General features: G+C 36.3%; 1 protein-coding gene and 1 pseudogene across 5 annotated transcripts in view; both read left to right on the top strand.

Annotated features, from left to right (window-relative positions):
• The window catches only part of CDK17 (cyclin dependent kinase 17), a 113263-nt gene that overhangs the window by 20997 nt on the left and 75903 nt on the right, over positions 1-16363 (top strand). Inside the window, exon 1 of one of the 5 annotated variants that reach the window (XM_073900470.1) lies at positions 12416-12894. The exons of the other annotated variants lie outside the window; for them this stretch is intronic. The gene's annotated coding sequence lies outside the window, so the exon portion shown is untranslated. Of the gene's footprint in view, positions 1-12415; positions 12895-16363 lie in introns of those variants that run through there. 5 annotated transcript variants of the gene reach the window in all.
• On the top strand, positions 13244-14291 carry LOC112831143 (large ribosomal subunit protein eL38 pseudogene; annotated as a pseudogene).

Here is a 16363-nt window from a genome sequence, read left to right on the forward strand (position 1 = left end):
CCATGACCTGTGAGATCAGGACCTGAGCCAAAACCAAGTCAGATGCTCAACTGACTGAGCCACCCAGGCATCTTCTGCCCATTTTCTATTGGATTTTTTGTTTTTTGGTGGTTGAGCTTTTTAAGTTCTTCATATAGTTTGGATATTAAGGCTTTATTGTGTATGTCATTTGCAGATACCTTATCCCGTTTCATAGGTTGCCTTTCAGTTTTGCTGAGTGTTTCCTTTGCGGTGCAAAGCTTTCTAATTTCATGTAGTCCCAATAATTTATCTTTGCTTTTATATCCCTTGTTTCAGGAGACATATCTAGAAAAATGTTGCTTTGGCCTATGTTGAAGAATTTACTGCCTTTGTTCTCTTCTAGGATTTTTATGGTTTCAGGCCTCATATTTAGGTCTTTAATCCATTTTGCATTTCTTTTTGTGTATGGTGCAAGAAAGTGGGCCAGTTATTTTCTTGTGCACTTTGCTGTCTGGTTTTCCTAACATTTGTTGAAGAAACTTTTTCCATTGGATATTCTTTCCTGCTTTGTCAAAGATTAATTGACCATATAATTGTGGGTTCATTTCTGGGTTTTCTGTTCTGTTCTATTGCTCTGTGTCCATTTTTGTGCCAGTACCATACTGTTTTGATTACTGCAGCTTTGAATGTGACTTCAAGTCCAGAATTTTGATGCCTCCAGCTTTGCTTTGCTTTTTCAAGATCGCTTTGGCTATTTGGTCTTTTGTGGTTCCATACAAATTTTAGGATTGTTTGTTCTAGTTCTTTGAAAAATGCTGTTAGTATTTTGATAGGGTTTGTATTGAATGTGTAGATTGGATAGTATAGACATTTTAACAATATTTATTCTTCCAGTCCTTGAGCATGGAATATCTTTCCATTTCTTTGTGTCATCTTCAGTTTCTTTCATCAGTGTTTTATAGTTTTCAGAATACAGGTCTTTCCCCACCTTTTTGGTTAGATTTATTCCTAGGTATCTTAGTATTTTTTGGTGCAATTGTAAATGAGATTGTTTTCTTAATTTCTCTTTCTGTTGCTTCATTATTAATGTATAGAAATGCAACAGATTTCTATACATTAGTTTTGTATCCTGCAGCTTTACTGAATTTGTTTTATCAGTTCTAGCAGTTTTTTGGTGGAGTCTTTAGGGTTTTCTATGTATGGTATTATGTCATCTGCAAATAGTGAAAGTTTTACTTCTTCCTTACCTATTTGGATGCCTTTTATTTCTTTTTGTTGTTGATTGCTGTGGCTAGGAATTCCAGCACTATGTTGAGTCCAGGTGATGAGAGTGGACATCCCTGTCTTATTTCTGACTGTAGAGGAAAAAGCTGTTTTTTTCCCCCATTTAGGATGATCTTAGCTATGGGTTTTTCATATGAGGCCTTTATAATGTTGAGTTATATTCCCTCTAAAACTACTTTGTTGGGAGTTTTTATCATGAATGGGTGTTGTACTTTGTCAAATGCTTTTTCTGCATCTATTGAAATGATACATGGTTTTTATCCTTTCTGTTATTTTTTTTAAGATTTTATTTTTAAGTAATGTATACACCCGACACGGGACTTGAACTTATCAAGAGTTGCATGCTCCACCTACTGAACCAGCCAGGTGCCCCTTCTTTCTCATATTGATGTGATGTGTCACATTGATTGATTTGTGAAGATTGAACCACCTTTACACCCCAGGAATAAATCCCACTTGATCGTGGGGAATGATTTTTGTAATGTATTGTTGGATCTGGTTTGCAAGTATTTTGTTGAGGATTTTTGCATCTGTGTTCATCCGGGATTTTGGCCCATAGTTCTCTTTTGTGGTGGTGTCTTTATCTGGTTTTGGTATCATGGCAATGCTGGCCTCACAGAATGAATTTGGAAGTTTTCCTTCCTTTTCTGTTTTTTGGAATAATGTGAGAAGACTAGGCATACTCTTCTTTAAATGTTTAGTAGAATTTGCTTGTGAAGCCATCTGGTCTTGAACTTTTGGTTGTTGGGAGTTTTTTGATTATTGATTCAATTTCTTTGCCGGGTATTGGTTTGTTCAGGTTTTGTATTTCTTCTTGTTTCAGTTTTGGTAGTTTATATGTTTCTAGGAATTAACCATCTTCTCTAGTTTGTCCAATTTGTTGGCATATAGTTTTTTATAATATTCCCTTGTAATTGTATTTCTGTGGTATTTTTTTATTCTCTCTCATTTGTGATTTTATTTATTGGGGCCATTTCTCTTTTTTTTCTTCATAAGTCTGTTTAGAAGTTTATCAGTTATATTGATATTTTTTTCCCCAAAGAAGCAGTTCCTGATTTCATTGATCTGTTGTTTTCTTTAGTTTCTATATTTATTTCTGCTCTAATGTTTATTATTTCCTTTGTTCTGCTGGGTTTTGGTTGGTTCTTTTTCTAACTCTGTTAGGTGTAAAGTTATTTGAGATTTTTCTTGCTTCTTGAGGTAGGTCTGTATTGCTATAAACTTCTCTCTTAGAACTGTTTTGCTGTGTCCCTAAAGTTTTGGACCATTGTGTTTTCATTTTCATTTGTTTCCTTGTACTTTTTTTATTTCTTCTTTTATTTTCTGGTTGACCCATTCATTGCTTAGTAGCATGTTTTTTATCCATGTATTTGTGCTCTTTCCAGATTTTTTTCTTGTGGTTGACTTCTAGTTTCATAGCCTTGTGGTCAGAAAAGATGCATGGTATGACTTTGATGCTCTGAATATGTTGAGACTTGTTTTGTGGGCCAATATGTGATCTGTTCTGGAGAATGTTTTATGTGCACTTGAAAAGAGTGTATATTCTACTGTTTTAGGATGGAATGTTCTGAATGTATCTGTTAAATCCATCTGGTCCAATGTGTCATTGAAAGCCATTGTTTCCTTGTTGATTTTCTGTTTAGATGATCTAGTCCATTAATATAAGTGGGCTGTTAAAGTCCCCTACATTATTGTATCATTATTGATTAGTTCCTCTGTGTTTGTTAAACTGTTTTATGTATTTGGGTGCTTCTGTGTTTGGTGCATAAATATTTACAATTGTTATATCTTCTTGTTGGATTGTCTGCTTTATTATTATATAATGTCCTTTGTCTCTTGTTAGTCTTTGTTTTAAAATCTATTTTGTCAGATATAATTATTGCTACTCCAGCTTTATTTTGACATCCATTTGTATGATAAATGTTTCTTCATCCCCTCACTTTCAATCTGCTGGCGTCTTTGGGTCTAAAATGAGTCTCATTTTTAAGATGAGTCTTGTTTTTTTTGTTTGTGTTTTTATCCATTCTGTCACCCTGTGTTTTTTGATAGCATTTAGTCCAATTAAATTCAGAGTAATTATTGATAGATACATATTTGTCATTTTATTGTTTTATGTTTTTTTCTTAAGATTTTTTGTGAACCTCTTGTCTTTCTCTCTTCCATGGTTTGCTGATTTACTTTAGTGATACATGTGGATTTCTTTCTCTTTATTCTTTGCATATTTATTAGTGGTTTTTGATATATGGTTACCATCAGGTTTGTATATAATTTCTTCTGCATATAGCAGTCTGTGTTGTTGATGGTCATTTAAGTTTGAACCCATTCTTTATTCCTCTCCTCCCCACATCTTAGGTATATATTATTATATTTTACATCTTTTATTTTGTGAGTTTCTTGACTGTTTTTTTTTTTAGAGAAATATTCATTTTTACTGCTTTTGTGTTTCCTACCTTTATTCTGTCACTTTTGGTCTCTCCTTTCCACTCAAGAGAGTCCCCTTTAATGTTTCTTGCTGGGCTTGTTTGGTGGTCATGAACTCCTTTAGTTTAATTTTGTTTCGTTTGGTTTTGGTCTGGAAAGCTCTTTATCTCTCCTATTTTGAATGATAGCCTTGCTAATAGTCTTTTTGACTTGATTTTTCCCATTCGGCACTTTGAATGTATCATGCCAGGCCCTTCTGTCTTGGAACGTTTCTGCTGAAAAATCCCCTGCTAGCCTTGTGGGTTTTCTCTTTTAAGTTACTGCCTCCTTTTGTCTTTCTGTTTTTAAAATTTTGTCACTATATTTTGCCAATTTAACTACAATATGTCTTGGTATGAATCTGCTTTTGTTGATTTTGATCAAAGTTCTCTGTGCCTCCTATATATGTTTCCTTCCCCAGATTAGGGAAGTTTTTAGTTATTATCCAAATGAATTTTCTGTCCCCTTTTTTCTCCTCTCTTCTTCTTGGACTCCTATGATTTGGATGTTATTACATTTGATGAAGTTACTATGTTCCCTAAGTCTATTCTCATTTTGCATAATTCTTTTTTCTCTCTTTTGTTCAGCTTCATTACTTTCCATTACTCTGTCTTCTCAGTCAGTAATTCGTTCCTCTGCTTCTTCCAGCCTGCTATTCATTCCATCAAGTGTTGCTTATTTTGTTTATTGAACCCTTTATTTCTGCTATGTTATTCTTTATCTCTCTGTTAACGGTCTTACTCATGTCTTCCACTTTTTTCTCAAGTTCAGTGAGTGTCCTTATGATCATTTTTTAAAATTCTGCCTCAGGTGTGTTACTTATATCTGTTTTGCTTAGATCTCTGGCCATTGCCTTTTCCTGTTCTTTCATTTGGGACAGTTTTCTTTGTCTTCTCATTTTGTCTAAGTCTTTGTGTCTGTTTCTTGTGTTAGGAAAGTCAGCTTAGGTCTCCTGTTTTTAAAGTTAATGGCCTTAGGAAAAGAGATTCTCTAATGCCCTGCTATGTAGTGTCCCCTGTTTCCCAGGGCCTGGCACTTTAGGGAGTGCCTCCAGTGTGTGTTGTGTGCACTCTGCTGTTGTGTTCTGGCTGTTTTATCCTTCAGGTCAGTTGTGTGAAGAAGCTTTCCTTGCCTGCTGTGGGCAGTGTTTGTCCCTGACCAGAATGTGGTGAGTTTTAACTAGGTGTACTCTGATCTGCTTGTGAAATGAGACCTGTTGCCACTGCCGCCAGAACTGAGGCCGCACAAAACTCCTAGGTTGAGAGACTGGGTGTGGGTAGGAATTTGGGCTGGTCTTATTGGGGAGGGTACCCACCTTGCTGAGACTGAGGCAAGTGAGACTGGAAAGGGCGGTTCCACTGGAGCATCGGAGGGCAGGGCTTGGTGTAAGCAAGTTAGGTAGCCAGTGGTGGTACTGCACTGATCTCCTCAGGGGGCCTTTGCTTATACTGAAGTGTGGGGGAGGGAAATGTAGCCTCTCCATGAAGGCTGCCTCTCTGGGACATGCTCCAAGATGAGCAAATAAACTCCCACTGTGTGCCCCAGGAGCTCTTAAGATCGCTGTTTCCATGCTGTACGTCCATGGGTTGTTTGCCTACATTCTCTCCAAGCGCAGCACAGTGCCCTTAGGGCTCTATCCCAGCCAAGCCTGCTGACCATTAAAATTCCAGGCTTTAACCCTGGTAGTTGCAAGAACTCAGGATATTTGGCCCTTCTTGCTTTCCAAGCCAATTGCTGTAGGGATTGATTGTCCCTGTGTGCTCCCCTGGGTACTGGGCTGTCTTTCACCCTTCTCTGCAGCTGTGTCTCCCTTCCCACCTCAGTGGCTAAGATCTGTTTCTCTCCCAAACTGTGTCTACACTTCCTACCTTCTTAGTGTGGCCTCTTCTCTACTTTTAGTTGTGGAGTTTGTTCTGCCAGTCTTGGGGGTCAGTTTCTGGGGTATTTAGGGTGACTTGATAGTTACATAGTTGTATTCATGGGACAAGGTGAGCCTAGGGTTTTCATCCTGTGCCACCATCTTCCATCCTCAATCTAGAGCAGCAGCTTTTCAACCTTTTTGGTTTCTGGACTTTATGTTCTTTAATGTTAATTTACTTGAAATTAAGAAACATTACAAATTAATATATCACAGCACATATTTTAAATAAGAAATAACTTTAAAACATGGCAAGAATATTAGCATTGTTTTTCATGTTTGTAAATCTCTTTCATGTCTAGCTTAATAGAAAACAGCTGGATTCTCACATCTACTTTTGCCTTTCAGTCTGTTGCAATATTCCATGCAGTGTAGTTTTTGGAAAACTCCACTGAAGACTTGAGAGAAAAGTGAAAAAGGCAAATAACTTCTTAGAATCATTGTAAAAATAATTTTGATCTCAGGACCCAACCCTCTTGTAAAGATTTCACAGACTACACTTTGAGAACCTCTGCTTTAGATCAAAATGAAATTGGATCCTAATCCTGCACTTGACCTTCCTCTCTCACTTGGATATTCTTAGGGGCAATTTTTGTTAAGCTCCAGTAACTCAACAAATTCTAATTTGGAATCTACTCCTGGGTATCTTCTACTTTGAATAGCTTCAGAGCTATAGGCTTTGGTTCTTTTGTACCCGTCCCTCCTTTTTAATGTCACTTGGAACTATCAATTGGAAATGGCCAGACTTGCAAGCTATGTGATCTCAGGTAAATTTGTTAAAATTTTTGAGTCTATTTCCTCATTTGTAAAATGGGCAGAGCAGTATCAACTCATAAGGCTTTCATGGGGATCAAAAATGATAAGAGTTATATTCAGTTGCTAATAAAACCTTAATGTTACTAGAAGTTAGTGAAAAACAGTTTTTCCAATTTTGTTGGAAAATGTTCCAGTTTTGTTGCATACATTTTGGACTATTTGATTAAATATGCAAAATATTTTAAACTCAATAAGATGTGGGTCTCCCTTGTTTATAAGTTATTCTAAAGAGTGCCTTTTTTTTTTTTTCTTCACTGCCCTCCATTCTGTTCTGTCCAGTACTTGGTCCTTCTTTTTTTTTTTTTTTTTTTAAAGATTTTATTTTATTATTTATTTGAGAGAGAGAGAATGAGAGATAGAGAGCACGAGAGGGAAGAGGGTCAGAGGGAGAAGCAGACTCCCCACAGAGCAGGGAGCCTGACGTGGGACTCGATCCCGGGACTCCAGGATCATGACCTGAGCTGAAGGCAGTTGCTTAACCAGCTGAGCCACCCAGGTGCCCGTACTTGGTCCTTCTTAAAGCTAGGCCCTGCACAAGGAAATGAGTGGGGTTTCAAAACACAAACAGCAACATGTCCTTCCTTCTCTGAAAGTGTTTATAATCATGTGCTTAAACTTATTAGGTAGGAAGCTGCTATATAAAAGATATGCGTAAAGATTATGAGAGCATAGTGTGAGGAATACCTAATTCTGTAGGTAGAGAAGTAGGAAAAGGAAAGGAAAAAGGATTAATTTGTTTTTTTTCTTTTGTTTTGTTTTAAAGATTTTATTTATTTGACAGAGAGAGACACAGCGAGAGAGGGAACACACGCAGGGGGAGTGGGAGAGGGAGAAGCAGGCTTCCCGCCAAGCAGGGAGCCCGATGTGGGGCTCGATCCCAGGACCCCAGAATCATGACCTGAGCCGAAGGCAGACACTTAACAACTGAGCCACCCAGGCGCCCCAAGGAAAAAGGATTAATTTGTACCTTATTTCTCAGTCACTGATTTTTATAACTCCTAGAAGAAAAATTATTAAGCAGCCAGGCATTTATTTATTGAGTTAGTCTGTGTGTGAGATGGGTGATGTTATGTAGCAGTAAAAACATGGACTTGGGTAGGGCCTTATACTGTTTGGGTTCCCACTGGCTCTTCTGCTTACTAGCTGTAACAGTGAATTTTTAACTCACCAGTGACTAAATTTCTTTAGATAAGTAAAATGAATATATAATTTAAATAATTTTATAGCGTTACTATGATGGTTAAAAGAGTTAATGTAAGTAGAGTGCTAGAACAGATTGGCACATAGTTCTATTTACTACTTTATTACATAAAAAGGGGAAAAGATATTATTTCCTTGATTATACTAACTTCTGGTAGTCTTATAGAGATCTTATATTTTAAAATGATGGCTGAAAAATTATATAATGTGGAAGGTGAATTTTTTTTATTCCCTTGTTATTGTTATAGCACATTTTAGTGCTTTCACTTGTATAAGAGGAGACAATTGATAAAAACAGATCTCTTAGCAGTTAAAATGCATTTTACCTAAATTCACATTAATGATTTTTTTAAAGTATTTTCCCCCCCTTAAATTCATGATAGACACCTTCTTACATGATGTTGCTAGAGAAATTAATGGGTAGGGAAGTACGTGAACTTAAACCTCATTTGAGGAAAAAAAGTTGTTGATATCATTAGGTACTAGTCATTTTATGTACATTTGTAATCATTTTTGAAGGACATGGTTGCTAGTATATAGGGACATAAACTTGTGAATTGCCTGGTTAACTTTATAAACAAAAGGTTGCTCATATTTTAATATTAAGAGATTGCTCAAATAAATCTGTCTCAAGTTGTCCTTAAATTTTGTGTCAAAACCAGTGTCGGGTTTTATAATAAACTATAAATATTATTGCATTCTAGGGTGTTGATTATTGAGAGCTAAGTCTTTTGAACCATCAGTGAAAATCATTAAATTTAATCTTTTTTGTATACAGAAAGAATAGAAAAAATAGAAAACTTTCTCTGCCCTTTTGTATCACTTAGGATGTCAGAGAGATAGATAGTAATGCTAACGAAATGTGTACACAGAAAGTAAATACGCATTAGGGCTCCAGGGAAAACCTTAATTGGAGTGATAGGCTTAAAACAAGAGACTTATGCTGCCACTTTTTAATTTCCAGGTAAAAATCAAATCTCAGAGTCAAAAAAGACCTTTTTGTTTCCTCTTGGTAAAAGAATCCATATATTTGGAAGCAGTTGGAACCACAAAGAGGGTCTATTTTGAACTCAATGAGAAGAATTTTAATGCTCTAGGCACTTTTTAAATCTATTACCTTGAACATTCTCACTCACTGTAATTTCATGATGATTTCTCTCTCCCTACCCCCCAATATTTGAGTAAAGTTAATTAGAGTAAAATACATTCTGGAGTTCAGTAATGATTAATTCATACCCATTTTACTGTCTCTTACTATTCATGAGTTGTGGAGAGCCTTGGTGAGTACCATTAGGTTTTCTTTCCTATTGTTTGCACACCTAATGATTTGGGTTTTAATCAAAATTTTAGCCTGCTGTTATGAAAGCAGTCATATAAATGAACATGTATTCAAGTGCCTAGGAACTCACTATAAACCTTGTCCTAAGGCATGAAAAAAAACAAACTGATTTTTAAGCATTAGATCAAATCCTGTAGTAAATATTTATTTTTAACTTCTATAAAATAATCAAATCTTAGACACCCACATATTTCAAACAATATTGTAAGAGTGAAATAGGAAAAGTTTTCTTTCTTTTTTTTTTTTTAAGATTTATTTTAGAGAGCAAGGGGGAGGGGCAGAGGGAGAAGGAGAAAGAGAATCCTCAAGCAGACTCTCGCTGAGTGTGGAGCCTGATGTGGGGCTCAGTCCCAGGACCCTAAAATCATGACCTGAGCCGAAATCAAGAGCCGGCAGCTTAACCAACTGAGCCACCCAGGCACCCTGGGAAAGTTTTTCATATGGAATTTAGCTTTATTTTTTTTTAAAAAAGATATCACATTCACAGAGATGGGCTAATAAGATGATTGGGCATTAATTCAAAAAGATATATGCACTCCTTTGTTTATGGCAGCATTATTCACAACGTCCAAGATCTTGCAGCAACCTAAGTGCCCATTTTTAAAAAATATTTTTTATTGTTATGTTAATCACCATACATTACATCATTAGTTTTTGATGTAGTGTTCCATGATTCATTGTTTGTGCATAACACCCAGTGCTCCATGCAGAATGTGCCCTCTTTAATACCCATCACCAGGCTAACCCATCCCCCTCCCCCCTCCCCTCTAGAACCCTCAGTTTGTTTTTCAGAGTCCATCGTCTCTAATGGATCGTCTCCCCCTCCGACTTACTCCCCTTAAGTGCCCATTGATAAGTGAACAGTTAGGGAAGATGTGGTAAATATATACAATGGAATATTACTCAGCCTTAAAAAAGAATGAAATCTTGCCATTCATGACAACATGGATGGATCTAGAAGGTATTCTGCTGAGGGAAATAAGACAGAGAAAGGCACATGTCATATGATTTCACTTATATGTGAAATATAAAAAAAAAAACAAATGAACAAACCCATGAAAACCAGAAATAGATTTTATAAATACAGAGAACAAATTAGTGGTTGCCAGAGGGGAGGGGAGTTGTGTGGACAAGCAAAATAGGTGAAGGGAATTAAAAGATACAAAGTGATCTTTGTGATATAAAAAGGTACAAGAGGTCCAGTGATTAATAGAAAAAGATTATGTGACAAAATTTTCATTTAACTCTAATACTGAGTTTAGTTCTTCCCTTTTATCTGTTTGTTTCTTCTCTAGGTTAAGAATGTTACTTAAAATTGCATGGAAATTTTATTATAGTTCATCACTCCATTTAAAAAGGAAAGTTCAAATCATCCTATAGTGCAGTTTAGAAATTTGTTAACGTATAAAGTATTTAGGATGTCATAGATGGTTGCATGCTTGCAGAGAATTTTGTATAGCATTTAAGAAAGCAAGTGAGGGTATGTAGTAGAAGATCTGACTAATTTGGCCTTCATTCCCTCTGTAAGATTACTGACTTATGGCTATGGCTTGTTTAATACTAACTGGTAGCTAGTAGGCTTTTCTTTAGTTGGAACTTACATTTTCTTAACAGTTGTATTCCAGCTTTGTTGTAATTACATAATTTAATCAAATATTACCTAAACCAATGAAATATTAATAGAGAAATATTGAAGGAGAGTCATTTCTGTGAAAACTTGGGAAAGACTTGATAAAGGATGTAAGGAAAACATCTAAAAGTCTGTAAAGGTCATACAAATCTCGAAGAGTTTGGCATTCATTGCTTTACCGGTGTTTTTAACTTTTACCTTCATGTTTAAAGAAATTGCCTAGAAATTGTAGAGTCCATGTTGGCATGACATAGTTTATTTAAGGAATCTGTGTAATTCCATTGTAAAGTTTACCATTTTAGCTTGAAACATTCAAATGTGCTTACCAATCTTTTGCTATGAGACCTATGGCCTTGGTCTCATAGCAAAAGATTGGTAAGCACATTTGAATGTTTCAAGCTAAAATGCTTAGAGTACATAGGTGTACTTTTTTCCCTTTTGTAATTCCCTGTATTACCAACTTGATTAGCAGACTGGTTGATTCACCAGTTCTTATTTTCAGTGAATGTACCTTCTATTGCAGACATTTTTCTTGAACTCTAACTTGGAAGAAAGTTAATTGTAGAACTGAAGCACTTTTTCAAACTTTAACATGGAATTTGCAATAAGAGTAGGATTTTGTACTTAAGATCACTTGTAGTTATAGCAACAGTTATAAAATTTTGTATTCAAGCCATTTTTAAAGAAGATTTTGTAGTTACTTAGGTTTTGGGACCCACTTTTCCTTTCTAGCATTGTTTGCCCCTCTTTAAAAAAAACAAAAACAAAAACAGTGGCTTCCTTTTAAATTTCCTCTTCCAAGGAATCAGTTGATTTTCTAAGGCAGACATTTGAGCCAGTATATAGGTTTCATATAGAGTCGTTAAAATATTTCATTTTCTAGTGAATATTAGATAGAAATGTGCAACACTTCAGTTACAGCTTACTTGGAAAATTAAAAGGAGGGTATTTCCTATTTATGTTTATTTTACTTATCTTGGGGATCTGAGAATATCTTTTAAGAATTACTGGGCAAAAGGATTGGCCTATACTCAAATCTTAGGAGGCACAGTGCCCAGAGAGGGCCCCAAAGCTGTCTTGCTGGCTGCCTACTCTGGAGCAGCTGACTAACCAGATGCAGAGCACATTGATCTGGTCATAATTGCTTTCATCCTGGAGCAGAGCAAGTTAACACAATTTAGATCAAGAGCCACATTAGAAGATCCTGACCTCAGGATAACCTCTCATTTCCTACCTTTGAAACAGGAACAATTCTAGTCACTCCCTAACTTGTAACCACAAAATTGCATGGGAACATATAGACACATCTAAAGATTGTGACCTTTTGACTTTCTTTACCCTTTATACAGATGGATTCAGAATAATAAAAGAAACAATAATCTTAACCTGTTCTTTGTTGTACAGAGAAATAATCCCTCCCCTTTCCTACTTATTTTTTCCTATTGAAATCTTTCTAGACCATTCCTATAGATGCAGCATAGATGAAATAGACCTGGGACTGTGTTTGTAAATAGCATACCAAGAGTGTGACAACTCTTTTGTCTGTGTTAGACAGCAGATCATTGTTTTCTGATATACACATTTTCAGGTCATTGCTCTTGGTAAATCTAGGCCTCCCATTATTCTCCACATATTCCAACCAGATTTTATTGAGCTTTATTTTCTAGAGATCTCAACTTTGTTTCTGCTATTTTGCACAGGACAGAATAGATAATTTCATATATGGAAGACTAAGTTGCTGGTAGATAAGAGGGACTGAAAATTGTGAGCAACTTTTTTTTTAAAGATTTTATTTATTTGGGAGAGAGAAGGGTGAGGAGCAGAGAGAGAAGGACAAGCAGACTCCATGCTGAGTGAGGAGCCCAACAGGGGCATAATTCCAGGATCCTGAAATCATGACCTGAGCTGAAACCAAGAGTCAGACATGTAACCGACTGAGCTGCCCAGGCGCCCCAATTGTGAGCAATTTCTATCTCATAAACTACAAAGCCATTTTCTATCCCATTCATTTTTGGAAATGACATAAATCTACTCTAGTACATTAAGTACAGTTACATATTTCTTACTTTGTTAGTAAGAAATTCAAATTCAAGAATTAACTACAGAATTGAGAACTACTGTTTTACTTTGTCAGTCTGCCTGATACGAAAGGAACTGCCTACCCACCACGATAGAAGTCTCTGTGCTTGACTCTTGGAAGATGTATTGAGTTGGAACAAAAGAAGGAGGAAGAGCAGAAATCATTAAAAAATGTCATGAAATGAGAGGAAAAAAGGAAATATGGAGGTAATAAAATTTATTGAGGTGTTTTATAAGTATTATAATTTTGTTGACTTAAGTATTTTTCTACTCAGAAAAAAAACAGCAGGACCCACCTTCCCAATGATTGATGGCGTTGAACCACCTATCATCTTGGCTAAATCTTCATAAGACCAGTAATATATATTGACTATTTCTGAGTGTCCAGGGTTATAAGTGATATTCCTGGGGGGCGCCTGGGTGGCTCAGTTGGTTAAGCGACTGCCTTCGGCTTCGGTCATGATCCTAGAGTCCCGGGATCGAGTCCCACATCAGGCTCCCTGCTCAGCAGGGAGTCTGCTTCTCCCTCTGACCCTCTTCCCTCTCATGCTCTCTGTCTCTCATTCTCTCTTTCTCAAATAAATAAATAAAATCTTTAAAAAAAAATAAGTGATATTCCTGGTAGCACAAAGTTAATTGACTTATGTAAGGATCAAATTATGGATCTTAACCATAGCCAGTTACTTTAAACAAGCATGAGTTACCATTAACTGACTTTTTTCGGATAGTTGAATTTAAATTTTTTTTTAAAGATTTATTTATTTGAGAGAGAGTGAGTGAGCGAGAGAGAGCAGAAGCAGAGGGGAGAGGCAGAGGGAGAGGGAGAAGCAGACTCCCCGCTGAGCAGGGAGCCCCCTACGTGGGGCTCAGTCTCAGGACCCTGAGATCATGCCCTGAGCCGAAGGCAGATGTTTAACTTACTGAGCCACCCAGGCGCCACTGGATAGTTGAATTTAAATAGCAGCTTATAATTCTACTTATTTTTCAGAGATGATTTTTATTTTCTTCATGTCTTGTTTGTCCTATATGTTGCAATACAGTAGAATAAGAACAGATATTATATAATGTTACTTTAACATATTAGTGGCTGTGGTTTATTATTCTTAGAACTAAGGGACTTTTCATATGGATATTTATTTTTCTTTCCCGTATTTGAAGGACTGGATTATACTGTCCATAAGTGTAACACAGAAATGACTTGCTATGTAGGAAAGTAACATCTGTGTTCATACAGTAAATGAGTGTGGCCATTTCTCTGATGGAATATCTAACACTTGACAGTACTATTCTCAAAAAGAGTTTATTGATAATTGTAAATAACTTTATTTAAAAATATACTGGGTAGGTCTTTTGGGTGGTGCCAGCTGCACATTCCGCTGCACCCCTCATAGCCATGCCTCGCAAAATGGAAGAAATCAAGGACTTTCTTCTCACAGGCAGGCTAAAGGATGCCAAATCTGTCGATTAAGAAAAATATGGGTAATGTGAAGTTTAAAGTTTGATACAGCATATACCTTTATATGTTGGTCATCACAGATAAAGAGAAGGCAGGGAAACTGAAGCAGTCCCTTCCCCCAGGTTTGGCAGCAAAGGAGCTGAAATGAACCTGGCACACTGATTTGAACTGTATTAAAATTCTTAAAAAAAAAAAATTATACACACACACACACACACACACACACACACACACACACACACACACACACACCGGCTAATCTAGAAAGGCTGGATGGCAGTGGAGGGTTTGCTAGAGGTTTTTTTGTCCTTCACTTTGTCAGAAACCTCTTAGAAGTGTTGAAATAAAACCAGGAATAGTTGAAAATTTTTCCTAACCATTTGTGGTATTGAGTCTGGAATTTGTATTTATGAGTCTCCCCAAGGAGAAATGTTCAAAGGCCTACTGAAGGAGGAAAGAGGCATGTTTACAGGTCTCCTGCAAAGGTAATATTTATAATATTAATCTACTTTGTATAAATCTAGTTCTAAAAATACTTTAAAAAATTGTCAATTAAAATATCATTTAGGAAATAATTTGTTAAGTACATTTTGGTGTAACAGTAAATAAAATTTGGTGACTTACACATAATTTGATACTGCTAAAATTGCTTTAAGGTGTGGTTTTTCTTTTGAAAAAGATAATCATGCATGCTTTGACCTAATTTTACTCAAGAATGGTACAAAAATTAAAAGGAAAGGCAGTTTGTGTTTCACTTGTTATCTGCACATGGGCCAATTTATTTTTGAGCAGATTAATGGAAGGAGCACATAGGTTTTAAATTTCTATTTTATCAGGATTTACTTAGTAGCTTAATGACTCTTTGGTGAATCACTTAAGTTTTGAGCTTTTGTTTTCTCATTTGTATAACGGGAATGGTAAATAATTACACTTTACCTCATAGAATCATTTTAAGAATCAAATAAGTGGAGACTGCTTATAAACTCCATAGGGCTAAGTAAATAGTGGAAAAGTAATTTCATTTAGATATATTTAAGGATAATTTTAAAGCTTTCAAAATTTTTATGGATAAATAATAAATAATACAATGTATAGACATTCAGAGGATTATTAAACTAGCAAAAAGTTTTTGAGGCAGGGGCGCCTGTGTGGCTCAGTCGTTAAGCGTCTGCCTTCGGCTCAGGTCATGATCCCAGGGTCCTGGGATCGAGCCCCGCATCGGGCTCCCTGCTCAGCGGGAAGCCTGCTTCTCCCTCTCCCGCTCCCCCTGCTTGTGTTCTAACCCTCTCTCGCTGTGTCTCTCTCTGTCAAATAAATAAATAAAATCTTAAAAAAATAAAAAGTATTTGTGGCAAATCGACAAAGATTTGGTGTCTGAAAAAGATTTTATCATAACCAAGTGATACTTTTTGCAAATTAAGCACCTTCCTTGTATACCTTGTTCTATCTCCTGTTTTTGTTGACCGCCTAAGTTCTTGAACATATTTAATAGCTTTCATGGATGAGACTGAAGGTAGACCTGAATTTGCAGTATTTTCCCTAAAAGGGAGGAGTAATTTGCTAATCTTAATTTATTTTCAAGGCAGTTTTTGGTTTATTTGTGAAACATAGAGGAAAATATTTTCATTTTCCCATTTAGGAAGTAATGTAGACCAAGCATACTGAGATGATTTCCTAAAATACTTGCTGTGTTTCTTTCTAGTACCCACTGAGAGGGTTATTGCAAAGATATGTTTAAAGCACTAAGGAAACAAGATGGAAAGAAACAAAAAACAAAATAAAAAACAAGTAACATAACCAGATGTTTTAACGTATGTATAATTGCAGTTCCTAAGTGTTATGGTCTGAGTGTTTGTTCCCCCAGATTTCATGTTGAAATCCTAATGCCCAGTTTAATGGTATTAGGATGTGAAGTTTTAGGAAGGTGCTGAGGTCATGAGGGTGGAGCCTTCATGTGTGGAATTAATGCTTATATAAGAGAGATCCTCAGAAAGCTCCCTAGCCCCTATCACTGTGTGAGAACACAGCAGGAAGTCTGCAGCACAAAAGAGGGTCCTCATATGATCATCCTGGCACCTTGATCTCAGACTTGTAGCTTCCAGACTGTGAGAAATAAATTTCTCTTGTTTATAAGCTGATTAGTCTATGGTATTTTGTTATAGCAGCCAAGCAGATTAAGACATTGATGAAATGGATAGGGGAAAGGGGCAGAAGCCATAT

Source organism: Callorhinus ursinus, unplaced genomic scaffold (assembly GCF_003265705.2).
Source record: "Callorhinus ursinus isolate GAN/ISIS: 27379988/994484 unplaced genomic scaffold, GSC_fseal_2.0 scaffold14, whole genome shotgun sequence".
NCBI lineage: Eukaryota > Metazoa > Chordata > Mammalia > Carnivora > Otariidae > Callorhinus > Callorhinus ursinus.